This window comes from Falco punctatus (assembly GCF_963210335.1).
Source record: "Falco punctatus genome assembly, chromosome: 2".
In the NCBI taxonomy this organism is placed as follows: Eukaryota; Metazoa; Chordata; class Aves; order Falconiformes; family Falconidae; genus Falco; species Falco punctatus.
The window spans coordinates 3,101,229-3,121,301 of NC_137581.1; positions in this window are offsets into that span (position 1 = coordinate 3,101,229).

Genomic DNA, 20,073 nt, shown 5'->3' on the forward strand with positions numbered 1-20,073 from the left:
TCCGTGTTGCAGCCCTTTCTCTGTTGATCCCTCCGTTGGGACTCTTGGGATTGGCGATGCCATGCAAGTAACGGTGGACTTGCACCCAGAGAAGACTGGTGATTATTCCAGACCCCTGACAGTTCACTATGACACAGGTAAGGTCTGGGCACTGCATGGTGCCCAGTCTCTGCGTCCTTCAGAACAGAGAAACAGAGACCTTTCAAAGCAGAAAAATGTTAAGTGCTTTGCAGACTACTTCTACAACCTTTTATTTCAAAACCTCTGTATGTTTCAGTGCTTGAGTGAGCAGGTAAGGGGCAAAGGCTGAGTGTGCCCTTGTTCTGTGTGGCTGTGTGCCGGTCTCTCCCTGGAGGATGCTGGCGTCGGCTGGGTGCTCTCCACCCAGCACCCCCCATGACTGTCATCTGCCATCATTCCCTGTTGTCCCAGTCACCTTAATTCCCTCTCCAGGTGTATCTCCCCTGTCCTGTCATTGCCTCAAAGAAAAGTGACAAATAGTTGGTGCTTAGGGGACTTTTAAAGTGCATCCCCTCAAGCAGGAATGAGTTTTTTTGGAATCGGGTTTTGCTGGGAGTTGCTGATTCGGAGGCGGGAGGAACCTTGATTCTCCGTTACGGTGTGCATATGCACGTGTGAAGCTTCATTCCTTGGCGGTGCTATGTTTGAAGCACAACGTGGGAATGCGTGCCTCTGTCAGACTCGCTCCAATGCCGCTGTCTCTTACACATCTGTCCCCTGCACTGCTTCTACGTTGTTTTGGCGCAGACCCTTGTTCTTTCTTTTTGCCCTCTCCCACCTGCGTCCCACAGCTCACGACATCAGGACTAATGCAGCCAGGACTTGAGGGCTCTTGGGATTTGGCAGGAAGAGCTCGCTGCCTCCCGAGATAGGTGTAAAATTTATGTTAGGCTAGGAGAAGCTGAGATCAGGCCACAGAAACACCATCAGCTTTAAGCTTCACTCAAGAGTAAGTGGGGAATATCTTTAGGAAAAGGCGTCATGTTAAAATGCTTCTGTCGGCCTTGGCTCAGCAGGGGTATGTTGTGGTGCCGAACGAGACGCTTCCTCAGTTGCATGAAGGCACTTGGCGTGTGTTTCCTCTCGCCTGAGAGGGAGGTTTGGTTTGTCCCTGTTCCTCAGCATTGGTCCTTGGAAGTGTGGTGTCCTAACCGAGGTGATACTGTGTGCTGCTTTAGCCCGGCAAAGAGCATTTTAGTTGTCTTGGGTTTGTGGAGTTACAAATGCTCCTGTATCTTCCAAATGCTTATGTAGCCTTACGACTTATTTCAGCTTTGTCTAACGTTTTTCAGTTATTGACATATTCACGGAGAATGGTTGATGCTCACTCAGAGGAGCTTATTGTTTTGGGTAACAGTTTCTAGGAAGAGTGACTGAAATATCAGCTAGGGAAGCACAAAAAAGTGCCTTATTTGTACGCCTATACAGAATCTATAGGATAAAATTCAGAGGGCTAGAATTTCTCTGGGGCAGATGAGCAGTGACAGTGGAGGTTAGGGCCGTAGGGTTTATACTTTGTGACGGAACAGAGTGAGCGAATAATTAGGGCCAGGATCTTTGTGGCTTGCTTTGAAAAACCTGAGAGTCTTGTTCTTACTGAAACAGCTGGTTCCTCCATAGTCGATCTTTGCAAAAGTGATTTGTGTGGGTAGGCCACGGGGATAAACTCTCTGCTGGCTCTGAGATGGGTGTTTTCCCAGGAACACGTGCAGCTCCCTGGGAGATGAACCCAGGATTTCATTCCTGCCTGCCAGTACAATGATGCAGTTATTTTGAAATAAACTACGAATTGCGAAGGAGAGCAAGGGGATAATGAAGGGATTATCTCTCTAGCTTTGAAGCATACAGGTAAGTGAAAGGCTGCTGAGATTAATTGCTAAAGTGAAGCAGAAACGTTTAATCAATCAGTCTTTCGAGGTGTGGTGCAGAGCTTATTGCAGGAGTAGTGCAGAGCACCAGACAGCGTTCCCTGACCTCGCGTGGCGAGCCCTGGCTAATGTGTCCGGCACCGCGGCAGGCTCCCTGTGACGCGCGTACAGAAAGCAGCCGGGTTGCTCTTTTGGAGCCACCAACAGAGTGTTTATTAAGAAGCAGAAGTGCTAAGAGCAAAACAGCAGTTTAAGGTGTTGGGAGGCGTTTCCCTCGCTTTGCTGTGTATCAGTACTGACTTGCTCGCAGGCAGCAGTAGTTCTCAATGGATCACACCCTTCTTAGGGTGACTTACGCAGGATCAGGTGAACATTGCTTAAATTTCTGCTGAAGCTGGGTCAGATCTGTCCCTAGCATTGCTTAAGCAAGCATGGAGCTCTTCCATGTGAACAAGTCACAATTTTTCCCTTAGCGTATGATTTGGTTGATTTAAATTGTGTGTCCTTTGGGCTGGTTAGGAGCACAGGTACTGTCCCCTGGATAGACTGTGTGTGTGGTGGCAGTTCTGTTGCTACAAATTTATGGATGAGCGTGGAGAAAATGTTTGCTGCTATGAGCGTAATGATTTACAATGAAAACTTGTCCTTCAGTGCTTTACGTGCCTAAACTCCTCCTTTTCGCCTGTGTACATGTGTCTGGGTGTGAAAAATCCCAGCTCGTACTGAAATGAGGGTGACTTGGGATGTTCAGGGTTCCAGCATATCCCTGTCCAGCACCTTAACATCAGATTATGGTACTTGAAAGGGTTTCTGAAACCTGCGTGTGAGGCACTCGTACAGGTTTGGAAAAGGTTTCAATACCACTGAAAGTCCTGTCGGTCAGTTGGCCTTTCCCAGATGACGTTCAGCCCACCCTGTGTGGACCGTGTGGATGTGGGAAAATAAGTTTATGGAGGTAAGTCCTAGTCTCAACCAAGCCAGCATTCATAAAGTTTCGATATTCTTTCAGCTGTCAAGTCCTGCTCAAGTGAGATGATGCCCAAGCTGCTTGCCCTGAGTGCTGCTGATTGTACACCAAACCCAGTCTGCTGCAGTAACAACATTTATTGCAACCTGGCAGCGTAGCACCAGCTTGGTGTGGGAAGGTGAGCTTTGCTCAGGGACACGTGGCTGAGGAGATGCATGACGGGTTCCCAGAGGTGTGCCAGAGGTGCAAAGCAAATCCACCAGTCCAGTGTCATCCAGAAACAATAACGTCTACGGCAGGTGCTCCATGCAGGTGGAGAAGGCTGCCAGAGACAGGAGGTGCCGGAGAGATGCTTGGAGTTGTGGAAGGAGAATTGCTTCTCTACTCAGAGCTCCCTAAATGCTGACTCACAGTAGGCTCCTGTCTCCAACGAGTACTAGTATAGTATGATGGGTGGTCTTCAAGGTGTAGGACCAGATCCTGTGCCTGTATGTGGGTGCCTCCAGTGCCCACTGGCCCTTGTGGCAAGGCGCTACAACACGCTTCTAGCCCAGGGGATCTGTGGTGCGGTATTGAAATTCCTCTGTGCAGTTTTTCCCCATCGGTTGCTGCATCCCTTGGCATCTCTTTGTCAGCACAGAAAACTTCAGTAATTAGCAAAGCACCACTGAGCTTGTGCATGGCTGAGAGGCGCTATATATTGAGATGCTTTTATTGCTGTCAGTAATAAAAGTAACGATGCAGATGGCTCTCTTTCAGTAGCTCTGTGAGCCTAACGCAGAAGCAAAAGCCTGGGGGCAGGATCTCACCCTCTTTGAGGGGAGGATCAGAACCCATACCCATAGGAGTATTTTAGGAGACAGCATACCCAAGAGGAGGCAGCCCTCAAGCAGAACTGCCTATTCCATTACTCTTCTCTCTCCCCTTGGTTCGGAGCCCCAAAAAGCGGTTTCCCCAGAAGAGAGGTAACGTGTGTGGCTCAGGAGTAGTTCTCGGTGGTTTTAGTCCTGCTGGAAGCCTCCAGCCTTGTGCTAAAAGCCTGGTGAGGAACCATCTAGGTGTTTGGCAGATGAATACCCTGTTTTCCCTCAACTTCCCACACAGCTTGCAGGAGGGCTGACAGCTGCTGAGCAGGAGCTGTGCTAAAGCAAATCTTGGCTTGTTTGCTGTGGATGGCAGACCCAGGCTCAGAGCATCCTTTGTGGTTCTGCACGCCCAGGGCACAGTTGGGGGAGTTCAGCCTCGGCTCCTCAATTGCTTACTTCAAGGGCAGGTAGAAGGTGCAAGCAGGGTCTGATTCTGGCTCCGTGGTTGTTAATCAGGGTGAGTTTTCCTGCGCTGGCTCAGTTCCTGTCCCCATAGGAAGTGGGTGAAGTCATGTCTCCCCTCCTGAGCCCTGGGAGGCAAGACTTGCTCTGTGCCAGATTCAGGTTATTCCTGTATGGCAGGAGAGAGCAGCTAAATAGGCTTCTTCAGTGCAGCACGCTGGGAGCTGGAGGTGATGTGGAGCAGGGCTTGCCTTGCCCTGGGTCAGGGAGAGCTCTGGCTGCCTTGTTCCCCTGCCGCTGAGCTTTGCTGCCTGGCCCTGAAAGCAGGGGGTCCCCAGCACCGTTTCCTCCCCATTGCTGCTTGCTAGGCATGAGGCAAATGCCATCAGCCTCGTAGAATCATAGAATGATGGAGGTTGGAAAAGACCTTGAAGATGACCAAGTCCAACTTAACCCCGGATTGCCAAGCCCACCACTAAACCGTGTCCCGAAGCACCGCATCTGTGTGTTTGTCAAACAAAACACGTCAGGGGTGGTGATTCCAGCCTGCAGCGTGGAGAAGCAAGCCCTGCCGGAGCCGTCTCCTCCCTGGCAGGGTCCCGCCGCCCCCCCCAGTCCCGAAGGCTGGCCGGCAGCTGCTGCTTAGGCTGTCCGCACGCGGGGGGCTGCTGCAGGGGGGTTTGGTACTGAGCACCGGAGAGCTACTGGGATGTGTGGTTTGGGTTGGTCAGTAAGCGTGATGAGCTGGCCTCAGATCTTCCCCTTCCTCTAAGCCAGCACCAACACTTGCGCGATAGACAAGATCTCCTTAGGGCAACGTAAGCATAAAAAATAACAACAAAAGAATTTCTTGGGTAGATCTGGGAGAACTGGCTGGGGATCACTGTATTTAGTGCGGCAGCAATGCTCAGGGTGGCAGGGGATGTCAGAATAGGATCTGGGTCTTCTGCCCTACGCAGGATGGCCTGAGCCACTGCCCTGAGGTGCCTCTGCCCTTCTCGGTCTAACCACAGGCAGCTTCTCTGTGCTGCAGCAGCCTCTGGAGCTGTGAGTGATAACCACCAGCTTGAGAAAACACCGAGGTTTCATCACAAATGGGGGAAAAGGAGGCATGAGATCACAGGAAAAATCAAGGCATATGAAACACGATGAATTAGGGAGCTGATGTGGAGCTCTTCAGTCACCTGTGGCACGACAGAGAGTTTGATGTGGTGTGTTAGAGCCATTTGGGTTTGGTGAAGATGACGGTAACTACAGAACCGGGTGTGCTCGGCTGGCAGCAGGGCAAGCGCAGCCTCTGCATCTCGGCCGCGGTGGGAAACTGTGGTAGGGGCTGCATCGCGTTGCGTATGGGCCGAGGGGAATTGTCAGGGGCGTTACTGACTGCTCAGCTCCTGCACAGATCAGCATGGGGTTCCCAGCCGGGAATGTCGGTGTGTTGGGGTGCTGAATCCCTTTCTTCAGCTGAAATTGATGCTGGGCTTAGCTGAATCGGCTTACTTTGGTAAATGAGGCCACCTCTGCAAGGGCTTGGCGGTGTGTTAGTGGCCACTGTACACACGCAGGAAGCTCATTAAATCCCAGCCCTACGTGTTTATTGATGTTTGAGGCTGAACAAGTAACGGCAGCACGGGTGTGCCATCACCTCTGGGCATCTCAGCTACTCGCAAGAGTAAAACAGTACCTCGCTGTGATATTAGTCTGTGGTTTTGTGCAGACTTTGGAGAAGACAACCACCTCTGCATGCCTCTCTTCTCTTTCCTTTAAGAACCCCCTTTCTACCGAAGGTCCTGTCATCTTGCCAGGCTGGCACTGCCATTGGTAGCTTCCAGGAACTTGTTTGAAAACAAAATGAAAATCCTATTGACTTAGCCTCTAGATCAAGCCTTTTTCTTTGTCTTTTTTCTCTGCAAACCCACTGATGGATGTGGATAGGCAGCAGGGTTTAGCTGAGGTTCAGCCCTCGCTGTGTTGTGTTTCACATTCCTGAGATCACTCAGGTTGCTGAGCCCTCGCGGTTTGTACTGACTCCAGCCGGAGCGGAGGAGGCTCAGGACTTGCCTGAGCAAACCCTCTGCCTCGCTGCATCTTGACCTGAGCTGTGCCTGTGTCGTGCGGGATACCAGGGTGGGAATGCCAAAACCATTTCTGGTTTTAACCTTGGTCTGGTGTGAGCGTTCACAGGGGCTCTGATGTCGCAGTGTGTTCGGTTCCTATCGAGCTAAATTCACGGCAACAGCCCCATAGCTTCTGGTGGCCACCGCTGTGTGCCACTGCTGGTCAGGTCTGTAGCTCTTCATCGCCGCGCAATTCTCCGATCCTTCAACACCAGGCAGGCTGGTAGTGGCTTCTTACCAGTGCTGAGAGGTGGGGAAACCTTCTGCTTCCCTAAGCAGCAGCCTCTCTTGGCTCCAGAGCTTTACTGTAGTGCGTGAACTGATGTAATTATTTCCGTTTGTGTTTAGTGCTAGCAGATGCAGACAAACTTGTTTTGTTTGGTGAGTTTTTAAAGATCTTGTTTCCCATGTTATCCAAAGGTGTAAGCCAGGCTCTGACGCCGTGGTTATTACAAGAGGCTGCTCTAGCTTTCCCTTGGACAGCCAGGCATTTAAGAACTTTGCAAAGGGATTTTCCTTTCTGCTTGCCTCAGGTCGTGAGTGCATGTTGTGCTTTTCTTCCTTCACTTGTGAGAATTCCCAGCAGGATTGGCTAGTTTCTGTTGGACTTTTATGTTCTTGTACGTCTGCTTCAAAGCGAGTGCAGGGTGGCATATACTGTAGGCAAAAAGAGGTGTAAATAGGAGTTTGTGCGATTATATGTTGACTTTGCATCTGAATCGTAGCAGGGCTGCAACGGACTGAGGATTGGTAACTAAGACTTTATACAAATAATTGGTTATATAGGCTTTTATAGTTCAAATCAATTAGATTGATGGGTGAGTATAATTGGTCTCCAAAGTGTTCCTTTATGTCAGATCAGCTAACAGTTAACAACTGTTTCCTGTCTTTGTTCCCCTTGTCCACAACTGCTTGTAACAATGATTTTTCTTTATATATACTGTTTTAGATAAGGTTGTTAAATTTCTTGCAAACAGAGTATGGCCTTCGCCCCTCTCTAGGGCCTTGTGTTTCAAAGCCGATGGTCTGTCGCTTTGAGGGTAGAAGAAAAGAAATTAAGTTTGTGCTTCATTTGCTTGATCTTTTTTTTTTTGTTATTCATGGCTTTATATCTCCAAAACTATGTGACACCCCTTCTGACAAAAATGCTGCTAAAGCAACCCGTGGAGTTGACTGCATGAGCACGGCTGGGGGGTGGGTGCTAGGAGGGTTATTTGGAGTTAAAAGTCTCTTTTTGGCTGTTTTGTTCATCCCCAGAAGCAGACTTCCATGTGACGCCGCCTATCCCGTTCTTAGCCTGAGAAGGATTTCTGGAAGAATGTAGTTTTCAGCTCTTTGCAGGGCATCCTGGACTGCAGCTTGTCTCTTCTATCATCAGTGGAAATCACTAGTATGTTCTTAGGTGCCATGAACCCTGGATGCATTTCGGGGCAGAACTGACCATTCATTAGTCTCCTTTCCTCGTGGATCAATCAACGTCTGCTGAGAAGCAGAAGAGTAGCTTGAAGGGTGATTGATTTATGAAGTGGCGTATTGAGCATGCCTTTGCCAGGCAATCAGAATGAAGGTTCCTGCCCTGTTTTTCCCCGTGGGCCAAAAGCAGTGTTTCAGCTGGTCAGGGACCGCAGCGTATCATGGCTGTAGTGGCAATAACGATTAAAAATAGCCCACGGCATCCTGGATATGCGGCAGCGCTGTCTTGCGTTATCCAACAGTTTCATTGTCCTTTCAATCCATTCTGCGAGGGTCCTTCCCGCTGGGCAGCACAAAGCCTCTGTGCTGGCTGCCAGATATTCCTGCGCTGGAGTATTTCATCCCGTAACAAAGCCAACAGCCCTTCCTAAGCACGGTGCGGAGGAGTTAATGGGGAATACTTTGGGTGCTCCATTACAGGAGGATGCACAGCAAGGAGCCTGGTGGAAAGCAAGGTGACTCCTAAGTGCAGGAGAGCTGTCTGAAGAGCCTGCGACCTGTCCCGTAGACGCTGTGGCTGGTCATTGCTCTCCATCTCCCTTTTCCTGCCCATCTGCTGTCTCACGGTGGCTTGCAGTGCTCTGGGGTAGCAGATCCTTTCCTTGCGATGGGCTGCATGGGCTCAGAGGGGGCTTTTCTGGGGGCTTTAGCTGTTGACAGCATCAGCTGTGGCAGCAGTGATGATTAGGGTGCCCTGAGCTTTGTTGTAGCCTGGGCAATGGTCCTGTAGAAACCCCTGTGTTGGCAGCAGTTATTTAATGGTGAGGTTTATAAACAAGCTGCTCCTAGGGCTGGAGTAACTAGCACGATGGTTTTAATGATGTCTGAAGGTAGCTCATGAACACTGCCTCAGAGAAACACTTAAAAATGACTGTCACTGCCCTGTGTTTTGCTCTAGTGCTGGACATACGAGCGTGGGGACTGACAGGTGGCCTTTGTCAGAGACCCAGCACACTTTGTAGGTGATGCCATTAGCTTCCTGACAGCAAAACAGCTCAGAGCAGCGCTCCTGACTCTGACCGAGGTAGCTCTGTGGGAGGTGCAGCAAAAAGCATATGGTGGGGAGGGCTGGATCCAGCCGCAGGGGACTCCTCTCGCTTTCCAGAGATCGTTAGCCTGGTGAAGTGACTCCCTTCTCCGGTGGTGAAGTGGCACCAGCAGACCTTTGCACGCTGTTTGAAAACCCAGAATATGCTGGTGATGGTGAGGCAGTTGGGTATCGTGATAGCAGCAGGAGCAAAAGAACTGCTCAGAGGATCGATGTGGAGGTACAATGACACCCTTCTGAGTGAAGAGCTCGGCTTTCGTTGCTTGCTTGTATTTTCAGTGAAAAAGCAGCAGGACCTGTCTCTTTTAGAAGAGGTGAGAGCCAGGCATAGTTTTCTGACAAACTGGGCAAATTAATTTAAACTTGCTTTCCCTGTTACCCAAATATTCTGAACCGGACTGTCATGCAGTCCTAAAAAGGTTTAAAATCCAAATGCAGCGAGGAGGGAGTTACAGGGATAGAGGAAGAATATTATGGTGAGGACGAAAGGCAGCAGAGTGCTGTTTTGTTTCTCTTCAGTCTAATCCATCTGGCTACCAGCTTCCTAATATTTAGAGCAGTAATCGATGGAGGAAGGTACTGGCTGTTGAATGCTGGGAACGCATTCTTCATAAAACCTGAAATTTGTTTTGAAATCTTGTTCAAGGGTTTGCTTAATATTCGGAAAGATATTTTAGCTCTTCTGTAAATTCCCTCTCCTCCTGCACAACAGGCCCCACAGAGGATGTCCCAGTGCTGGATTTCTTACTTTCAGATAGTTAAAAGTTACCGTGATGGGCTAAGATACCGGTGGCCATAGCCATGCAGGTGGATGCTGGAATAAAACACGGTGGTGTTCCTGCTGTCTCAGAGAGCATCGTTCAGGAGTGCACAGCCCAAAGCATCTGCTCTACTGCTGTATAAGAAGCCTCTCTTTTAATTTCAAGTTCAGGTGTTGCTTTGTTCAGGTTGCAGAGTGAGCTGTGTCCTGCTGTCTCTGGGAAATACGTCAAAAGCATGTAAGAATGAGAGAGCTGACAGCCTGTAATAAGGTCATCGTGTTGTGTAAGTAACGATAGAGCAGGTACGTCTGGATTCAGTAAATGTGCTTTCATGGCAGCAAAGCGTCCCAAAGCACAGACCCACGGACATCACCCCATCAAGTGAAATACCTAGGGCTACATTGCTGGTACAGTACAGAGATTGTTTTGTGGTTGGGTTGTTTTTTTTTCCTCCAGACTTATATATTAAATAACCAAGAGTCTTAAATAAATGTCACATCTAATTTGGCACCCAGGCATGAAGCCTGCAGCTGCCCTGGGCCAACCCTGACAGCTCTGCTCTGTGCCAGTTTATCTGCCTGGCAGAAAGACCTGCTGCTCCCTCCTGACTCGCTGGCATCCGCACGCTCTCGTCTGTACCGGGAGGTTTGTGGGTTTACACAGTCAGCAGGATGCCAGATCCTTCTCTCTGTGATAGAAGGTGCTCCGGCAAAGCCCTCCAGCCTTCAGAAGCGTCCTCGGTGCCTGCAGCCGGGAGTGTAAGTGCTCTCCAGGAGAGCAGCAGTAGGGGATGCTTAGCAAAGCGTGTAGAAGCAGGCAGTGCATGTGCTTTCTCCCTCGTGGGCCTTGGAGGCAGCGTTTTTCTGTGCTGGAGGCTTTATTCACGTCTTTGTTTAATCGCTTCTGATGGTTTTACCTGCCAAGCCTTTGTCCAGTTGCTTTGTGGATTTATAGCGATGAGTGTCTGTAGGCACCTATGGCAGTACGTTCCAAAGGAAGGAATATTCCTTGGAAAAGTACTAGTACTGCTTTTCTCTAATTTTGACTAATACTATTTCAGGCCCTCGGGTTCCTGTTTTACAACAAATTGTGACGTTTTTTTCCGCGTTAAGTTTTTCCCAGGCCATTCATATTTCTACAAACCTACCTATCTCCTATGTGGTTTCTAGGTTGAGGAATCCTGTTCAGTCTTCGTATAGAAGCTGCTCTGTACTTCGGAGAAGGGCAGAAAGAAAGATTAAATTTCAAAGGCTTCAGCTTGGTTTTTAAGATCAGAAGTATACCCATTATTTCAAGACCCACCTGGCCATGGGTTTAGACAGCGAGATCATGATAGTTTTCGTGGAGTTTATTTTGCAGTAGTTTGTTGTCTCGTAGAGCATTTTTCATGTCATGTTTCCATGAAGCTGAGTTGTACATGCTCAAAGCACTGTGCATGTCTCCCATTTCTTGGGTCCTGCTTCCTCTGCTTGCCAACGTACGCCGAGGATTCAGCGGAGGGGGAAGGCAGTGCTTATAAAGCACGCCTGCCTCTGTAACGCTTCTGAACCTCAGTTATTTTTCTACGCTAAGTTGTCCATTCCAGAAAGCAGGCTGTCCAGTCATGGAGACGTTGCTGTTTCTCTCGCAACATAACTCATCTCTGGCCACGAATCCCTCCCGCTCCTCCTGGGCTCCCTTAAGAGCAGAGAGGTTGAGGTTATACAGGCACGAAGGCCGAACTCTCCATGTGTGGAGGTGAGGGAATGGCTGCAGAGATCTGTTTGAAGGGTGATTCATTCCCAACCTCCCTCCAAGAGAGGGGCTCTCTTTCTCCTGGCACAGCTGTGATTCGCCGCATTGTGTCCGGCTTAGGGTTTAAGGAGTCCGTGTAGGACACCGCCAGCTCTCCCCCGTGCTGTTGTGTGGCAGCCTTGGAAAGGCAGGTCCATCCCCTGGCTGCCTTGCTGTAACCCGTGCAGCGAGGAGAAGGCTCTGCCTCGGCAGGGGGATGCTCTCCAGGGATGGCCGGGTCGCTGCCCTTCTCAGCTGGGGCTGGCTCTGAGGCTTTAAACACGCTCCACAGAAGTGCCATTTCGACGGAGAATGTCTCCTGTTTGTGGTTTGCTTCTCACTTGGAAACTCTCACCTGCAACAGGCAGAGTAGGCTCGGTGCTCAAGTTTGAGATGGTTGACTCCCAGGAGCTGCTTGGTTGGGAAGAATGAAAGTTTGGAAGCTCTGGCAGTGAGGGACGCTTTGGTGGGGGTCTCTTCTGGAGGGTGAAGTGCTGGCAGGTGCTCCAGCAAGACTCCAGGCGTTCATCGGCTGCTGTGCGCAGCCAGGGGCTCTCTCCTCTTCGGTCTGAGGTGGAAGGCAAAGGTGTGCTCGCTCGGGTTGTGGGACAGCTTGGGAATGCTCGGTGCAGGCTTGCACGCTCGGGCACAGGCACCGACAGGCTCCAGGCAGAAGAAATGGGCTTGCAGGGCTGTGATGGGCAGGTTGGCGTGGGCCATGCCCCACCAGTCTCGTTCCGACCTATCTTCACAGACCCACAGCAAGTGAGGGCCCTGCTGCTCCAACACGGTGAAGTTCTCATCTGCGTCCCATCCTGCCGGGGGCTGTCACTTTGCTTGCCTCCCTCTTCTGCCTACATGCCCCAGGCACCTTCGCTTGTTGGCAACAAGGGATCAGGAGAGACACAACCCCGGTGGTATGCTTGCAGGAGACTCTGGGCGAGCCGTGACCGAGGTGCGACTCCTGAGAGTCACCTGAACGACTCAGATGCAGAATTCCCTGTGACCCGAGTGGGATGGCAACCCAAAGGCCACCTGGGCACATCTGAAAAAGTCCCCCTGTAGACAGGGTCACCTTGGGGTTAAATCTTTACAAGCCCACCCAGAAATAAGGTGCTTAAGGTGGTGTCCAGGACATCCTCGTGCTGTACACATGCAGCTATCAGGATGTGATAAAGGTACTGATCTGTGGAACTGCTAATACAGCTAAAGGCTGTGACACTTCTGTTCCCTGTGGCTTCCTCCGTTCCTTGTACTCCCATCAGCAAGGGCGATGAGCAAAGTCTCCCTTTTGCTTTGTTCCAGGTGAAGATATTCACACAAGCCTTCATGGAGCCGCTGAAGATGTCAACATCAGGCTAGGCAGGAACTCCTTGACAGCTGGGAAGACCTACATCACGCTGTCAAACCACAGATCCATCGTCATCCACAATCGGAGTAAAGTCATAGCCCACTCCAGTGGAAGGCTTTTGTTAGTCAAGAAGAGGAGGATCAGGAGAAGCTGAGGTTCACTGGGAAGATTCATTTCAGTAAGATACACTGCCCAAGGGTAAAACTAACGTACGGCCTCAGAGGGATGTTGGTGCTTTTTTGAGTGGCATAGGACAAGTAAACCATCCACGACACCAGGGTGTCCCCCCCTGGGCTTCAGGGTAATGGAGCTCAGTGCTTCCCATTCCGGTTCCATCCATGTTCCAGCTGATGTTTTGGGGGGGAAAGGTTGCATTTCCCCGGAGAGCAAATTCCCATCTGTGGGAGCCCTAAGTCAGTGAGGCCAGGTCCCTGGGCTCGCAGAGGGTCTGTGAGGCTGAGGAAGGTGTCGGCACTCCTTACCTGGGACGGCGTTGAGCGGTAGCACCTAACAGCTGCAGGCAGCGTACCTGCTGTGATATTCACTGCAGTTACTTCCACTCCACCTTTGATAAGCCAGCAACCTTCTTCAGCCTTCCTGTCCAGTAGTGCACAGGGCAGGGTGCTTTGCTGGCCCCGAACGTTGAGGCCATCTGTGCAAGGTCAGTGTGTTAACAGAAAAAGTCTCATGACCTTCTCTTAGTACGTCCCTGCACCATTCTTTTAGCATCTCTTCCCACCTGCCTATCTCAGATGGGACCCTGAGTGATCCTCTCTCCCCTCAGAAGCAACCAGGTTTCCCCACAGTTAACTTCAACCCATTTTTTTCCAATGGCACTTGATCTTATGCCAGCTCGTGTTCTACACTCTGAGCAGAGTGCATTGTTCTTCCTTACTTGCAGTCTTAGAGGTGGTCATAGCTCCGAGGCCACTGTGCTGCTGTAGCAGAAGCTTTTGAGATGTCAGAGCAGAGAGGACCTTTCCAATGGGAGGAGGCAGTTCAGCACCCTGCGCTTGGCTGTCACCCCAAAAGACCTGGATCATCACAAGGTCTACCCAGGGGTTTGCTCTGTCTCCCTCCTGCAGGACTTTCTGGGATTCAACAATGGAATTATTGTCTGTTGATGAAGGCTTAGTTGAGGGTTGCTCATCTCGGTGCCTGGAAGCCCCCCTCATGCACAACGCTGTAGGTCAGCCGTGGAAAAACATTTCTCATGACACTCCACAGGGAGCAAGCCAAAGAAAGTATTTTTGGCACTGGTGACAGCATTTGCCCGAGGCTCTGTCTGCATGCTGCTAGTAATGTCCGTGGCTGTGTTTCCTTTCTAAATGTATTGGAATTTAGCTGGGTGGTGATTGCGGTCCTGTTTATACCACATTGCCCTGATGTGCTGTGTACGGAGCCTTCCCCTCATCCCCCTCGAGTAGTCACCTGCTGGTCCTTGGTGGGCAGGGGACTGGAGCGTGAAGGGGGCACATCCACGTGCCAGCTGGGAAGCAAGTGCTCTGCAGCAGTGCTCCCTTCTCACCTCTCGGTTGCGAGCAGCTTTAAACACTAGAATGATTGCTGCTACAACTACCGAGTAAGGGAGAGGTGACCTGTGTCAAAGCTCTATGGAGAAGGCCAAAAAGAGAAAAATGTTGAAGTGGCTCAAGGCTGGATGTAAGGGTTTGGATTCAGAGATGCTGGTCCTGCCTTCGTTATTGGGTGATGCTAGGCAAAGTCCCTTCACCTCTCGGGGCCTCTGTCTTCATGCATATAAACCCGTTAATTTCACTGAAGTGATGCAATGCCTGAAAGTCCGTGAGTTTGCTTATCAAATGCTCTGGGATCCTCTGCTGGATGGCAGTGTAGGCAGTGGAGCAGATCGAGTTTGCTTATCCCTGCCAGTCCAAAAGGGAAGGTAAAAAAGAGTGGTGCTGGTAACCTGCAGCTGAATCCCAGCTGCTCTCCCCTTGCCAGCGAAGCACTGCAGTGTGTGCTCCTTCATCTTCATCCATCTCCCCCGAGCACCTCTACGGGAGGAAAAGCCATCTGAGGGTGTTGGTGGGTTGTCCATTAGTCGTGGCAGTAGCTTTGAGCCAGGAGGCTCTCCGGAGGGCTGCTAGCTTTCAAAAACCTCCTCTTAGCTCGTGAGTGTGGCGTAAAACTACCTGCCATGCCAGCGAACAAGTGATAACCTGATCTGCTTGGGACCCCGTGGCGTGGGGTCAGCCCCTTGCTGAGCTGCTCCTGCTGTTCCTCCCGCAGGGCGTTGCTGCTCCTGCGCTTACGCAACAGTCTCTGCAAATTTTATTAAATGATCTGCTTGGTTTGTGTCTCTCCATGGCTGCAGGCGCTGTCGCAGGCTGCAGAAGCAGGAGGAGAATGAGAGGAATTCTTTTCTCAAGCAGCATGCAATGGACCCCACGCTCCAAGAACGCCTTTCCCTTCTCTCCTGTGCCTTCCAGAACCAGAGGGCAAAGGTGCAAGAAGACTCTATGCTTTTCTCCAGTGATATTTTTGCCATTGAGCCGGTGGTAAGTGATAGCTGAGAACCTCTCTTCCTCCTCCTCCTCCTCCCTGGATGAGGTCACTTGGCAGATACCCGCATCAGCATCTTGATGTGCCGAGAGGGAAGACATGAGGTTTCTAGTGAGGCTGGGAGAGGTTGTTGCAAAAAAGCGTTTCTAAACAGTGAGCTCCTGGCAGGCGGCGAGAGCCTGCCTAAAGCTGAGCTCTGCTGCAAGGGCTGTAAATTAAGGGCACTTCATAAGTGTCCTTACAGTGTTCAGGGGTACTGATTATTATATAGAAGGGCAGGCCTTACACGTAGCGTATGGGGATTAACCATGGGCATTAGTTCACCTATTGAAGAATGAAAAGGTCCTCTATGGAAAGGAGGCCAAGTTCAGCCCAAGTTTAATCACGGAAAGACCAATCCCTTCTTATAATCTGGATTTATACCATGTGTGACTCTCCCTGCCAGCATTGTCTGTGAGCCTGCACGCAAGGCTGGCAGGTTTAAACGGACTTTTTGAGTTTCATTGCAGACTTGGAGAAAACTTTTTGCTTTTGTGTTTGCGCAATCAAAACCTCATGTCCTTCAATGAAACAGAGCCCTGACTCTGAGCATTTGCGTGGTCTGAGATGAAGAATGCCTGCTGCCTGAGCAATGCAAAATCCCTTCTCATCTTGGAGCAAACCCTAGAATAATCCGAGCCTCTTCTTTCTTTTATAGTAGGTGAAACTATTTTTTTTTTTTTTTTTAAGGAAGGGGATCTTGTTCTCTTCTATAGCCCGAATGAGGCTGAGAGCCCCCCGTGTCAGCACAGCTGCAGTTTCACACCACTGCAGCTGAGAGCAGCATGATGGGACCAAGAGCCTGTGTCAGAGCAGCAGGGGTATTGCAGAGAGATCACCTGAGCTGTGCCAGCTGGTTTTGGAGCATGTCCCAGGGCTCCTGCTTCATTACAACTGGGCTAGGTCTCCATAACGAGCTTAACCTGCTCTTGGGCTCCTGAAGTGCATTAGGGTGAGGTCCAGCAGCCTGGCTGCCCGCTGAGTCCTGGTGCTCCGTGTAGCGCTGTACGGACCCAGAGTGTAGCCTGGCCTCAAGTCTTGAGTGGAAACCTTTCCTGAATGGCTGTGTTGATGTTACAGTTTGCTTAGGACTGGGTGTAAGTGGGATACTACAGGAGTCGTCCCCCTCCTGTCCTGTTCAGCATTATCAGTCTTTAGATTTCCATTAATTCCATGATTTATGGAACAATGGGTTTCACATTCATAGTTTTGCTGATGTCTGTCTTCCCCCCTGGCGTACGGGTGTCTTCACATCAAATGTTAGTCTTTTTTCCTATCAAATGTAAAATCTAAAAATCCACTGCTGCTGACTTCCACAACCTTCTCCCCGGTGAGAGTCCCGTAACTTCTAGCATGGACAGAGACCCTTCTTGCAGCGCCGTGTAAATCTGCTGGAGGGGCCCCACCAGAGCTGGGACCTTGCTGCCTCGGACCTCCTGGCCAAAAGCGGCGGCTGCTCTTCCCACCTATCACCTGTGGTGCCTGGGAGCACCCTACAGAAAGAATCAAACCCTTGGAACAAGTGGCTGGAGGTTTCCAGAGGTTAGTAGGCTGCTGGAGGGACGATAGCCTTGGAAAGGCTCTCTGGGCAGGGTGGCTTTGCAGGGTTTGTGCAGCAGCTTTGCTGTGCAAGCGGGCTGTTAGCTGCCAGGTGTTGCTCTCAGTGGAAGCTGCAGCAGGCTGTTTCAGCCTGTATAAGGTTAACTTGCTGATGAAAATAATAAGAAAAAAGAGGAGGAGTGGTTTTGCAGTCAGCCTGTGACCATGAACATTTTGAGCAGCCGTCCAAGCCTGTGGGAAACAAGCTGTTTCTCTGACTTTCTGAGTGCGTCTCAAATTTGATTTATTTTTGCAAAGACGCATGGTATGTCAGCAGAAGCATCTGTGGTAGAAGCCCAGGTGGCTCTCAAAGGACAAAGTCCTTTGCTGCACCTTCCCCACCACAGCTTAGCTGTAAGTCACAGTACAGACACATGGGAGCTGACTCCTTGGAAATGGAAACCAGAGGAAAGGGAGGAAAAGGATTTGTAATCATTGCTCTTACCTTGACAAGTCATCACTGTCTTGTCATTGCCTGGTAGCGACTCCTCAGTGCCACGTGTCAGCTCTGAGCCGATGGAGGTGGTCTTCAAGATGTGCAGGTTACGCAAGTGCTACTGCTGGTGGTGCAGAGGTTGGGCCAGGAGATAACAGCGGTATTTGTTCCTGCAAACCTCCACCTCAGCTGAGGTGTCCAGCTGGTCCCCATCCAAATGAGAGGGGACTGCAGAGCACTTTGGTTTTTGGCAGAAGGCGCCATCTCCAGTGGGAGCAATGGTCCATCCCACCGCTCGCTGTGGGTTCGGTTATTTATGGGAAGGGGCAGATACTGGCTTTGGCGTTGCCTTTTCCCTGAGTGCCCTGAACTAACAGGATGCACTTTGGGGAGTCACTTCAGTACTTGTGTTGCCAGCTCTGTCTTTGGGGGTTTTGGTGTGCTTTGAGCAGTGATTTCCTTTCCATGGATCACCTTCTCCCTCCACCAAACAAAGCAGGCCGACAGTTGGTGGTGCCCCACTTTCCAAGACCAGCTTTTTCCTTTTCAGGCTGGTGGAGATGGAGGAGATTCTCATTATTATAGGGGCTGAGGGAGGGGAAATAGGATCTGCATCTATTTACGGTTGGTCTCCTTATTGAGATCACTTCTGTAGTGGTGAGTCATGGTGTGCCGTCCCCTCGGGTATCACGTTGCCGTATGCCGTAGCAAAGCCAGGGCGCAACAGCAGGAGTTTTTGTGCTGGATCATCATACATCCACCGTCTGTATTTTATGTCACCTGCCAGCTGCAGCCTGCCTGAGGCTGACATTAAGCCAGAAGTGTTGCAATATCGTGTTCACAGCACTGCATAGTTGCATTTCTGTCCTGGCAAGCATCCACGGTAGTTTTCCATGATCTGACTCAACTGCCATCTTATGGAGAATATGCCAGCCGCGGCAGACCGCTGGCTCCTGCCGTGTCCCAGGGCTGGTACACCTATGTAGCAGTAGCCCCAAGGGTGAGTAGTGAAGTGTATCCTTTTAACCAGCAATTCTTTCTTCCCCATGGGGTAGCAGGAATGTGAGGAACCTTTCCAACAGCCTATTTTCATTTCCCAGGAGAAATAACTCGCAGTATTTTCCAGTTGTATGGTCTGACATACAGCAGTAATGAAGGGAGAAATGACAAAGGTTTCCCAAAATAGTCATGGCCTTAACAATTTTTTTTTAGCGGCAGAATAGTAGAATAATGTGTAACTGATGATTTCTTCTTGCCGTCTCCCTTTGAGTCAGTCTGGCGTGTAGCTTCACTGACAATACAGGGAAGCTGATTGCGGATGTACTGACCAAAGTTTCTGCCCAAATACATTGAATCCTGGAGAACGGTGATTTCATGTCAGAGATTTGAGTCTATTAACTGCTGGTGCAGGTTTTCTTGGGAGCGAGGATATGAGTGCAAGGCTCCATCAATAATGCTGCGTTAGGATTGTTGCAGAGAGCTGTGCGGATGCATGTGAATGGGTGGGTTGTGTTGCTCGTCCGTAGGCTCGTTTCCTCTGATGCCTTAGAGCAGTCTCCTCTGACTGTGCCTTGGGATCCAGCAGCACCCTGGATGTAGGGAGATATGTCCCTTGCCAGGATCTTATTGCACCACTGACTGGCTTCCTGGAGCATGGCAGGACATCTGGTGAATTATACAGCGTACAGAGAGATCCCAGCAACACTGCAGCAATCACCGTGGTCTCGGTGGTGTTGGGCAAATCATCCCGCTGGGGCCTCGGCCGCTGGGAATAACACCTGCCGGGACCCATCGCCACTCCCTCGCTGTTTGAAGATTTACGCTTGCAGGGTTCTCCCAGGTTCTTGCTGAAGCTGGATTTTTTTTGTGTAGTGGAAGTTCACCATTTTGGTGTTCGGTTTGGGTTATTTTGAGCCAGGATCACATTCTAGTGTCAGAGAAATGCCACGTGGGCACTGACCCAGCTCCAGTTCTGCTTCCGACAGCAGCGGTGATGCAGGAACGGGAGGAGGCCAGGGCAACTAGGGCTTTGTGTCATGGGCGATGTCTCATACCCCCTGTGAAGACCCGCAGGCAGCCGGAGCAGATTGCAAAGCCCTGATATTCCTCTTCTGCCAGTTGTTGCCTGCAAGCAGAGGGAGGCTTGGACAGTGAGCCCTGGCCGGGGTAGCCAGCTCTGACGGGACCTTGCCTTTGTTTGTGAGCTGGTTTACAGATCTCTTCTGCAATGATGAAGGCAGGCTTGGTTTTCTTTCTTTCTATCTTTGTAACTAAGAATGGAGAAATCCATTTGACTTGCTAAATCTCTTCTGACCTGAGAAAAGGTGTTCACATGGCTGTAGTGACACAGGGGTATAAGGGAAGGTTTGGAGGGAAACCGTATCTTTTCTTTAGGTCAGCTGGCACTTCTGAAGAGATCCTTGATATGCTGAAGCCAGCCAGTTTACGTCCTTTATTATAGCCCTAATTAAAAAAAAAAAAAAAAAAAAAACCCCAAAAACAAGCCTTTACCAGGTGCTAGTAAAGGTAAGGGACTTAATTTTTTTCACAGCTGCTTCCAAAGTCTTACACATTTTGTAAGTGTTGTTTGCTCCTTGCTCGTCATTGATGCTCTAAATAAAGGCTTACAGGGCTGTGGTTGAAAACAAGAAATGTAACGTTTGAAGATAAATGGTTTGTTGTCTCCTGTCTTAGGAGGGAGATGTCTGGCCAAATTCTTCAGTTGAAATGTACGTGATCTTCAAACCCCGAGAAGCCAGAGTGTATCAACAGTCTACTGCGACATCTCAGGTACAGCTCCTTTCTCCTCCTCCTGCTACCCACAGCAAA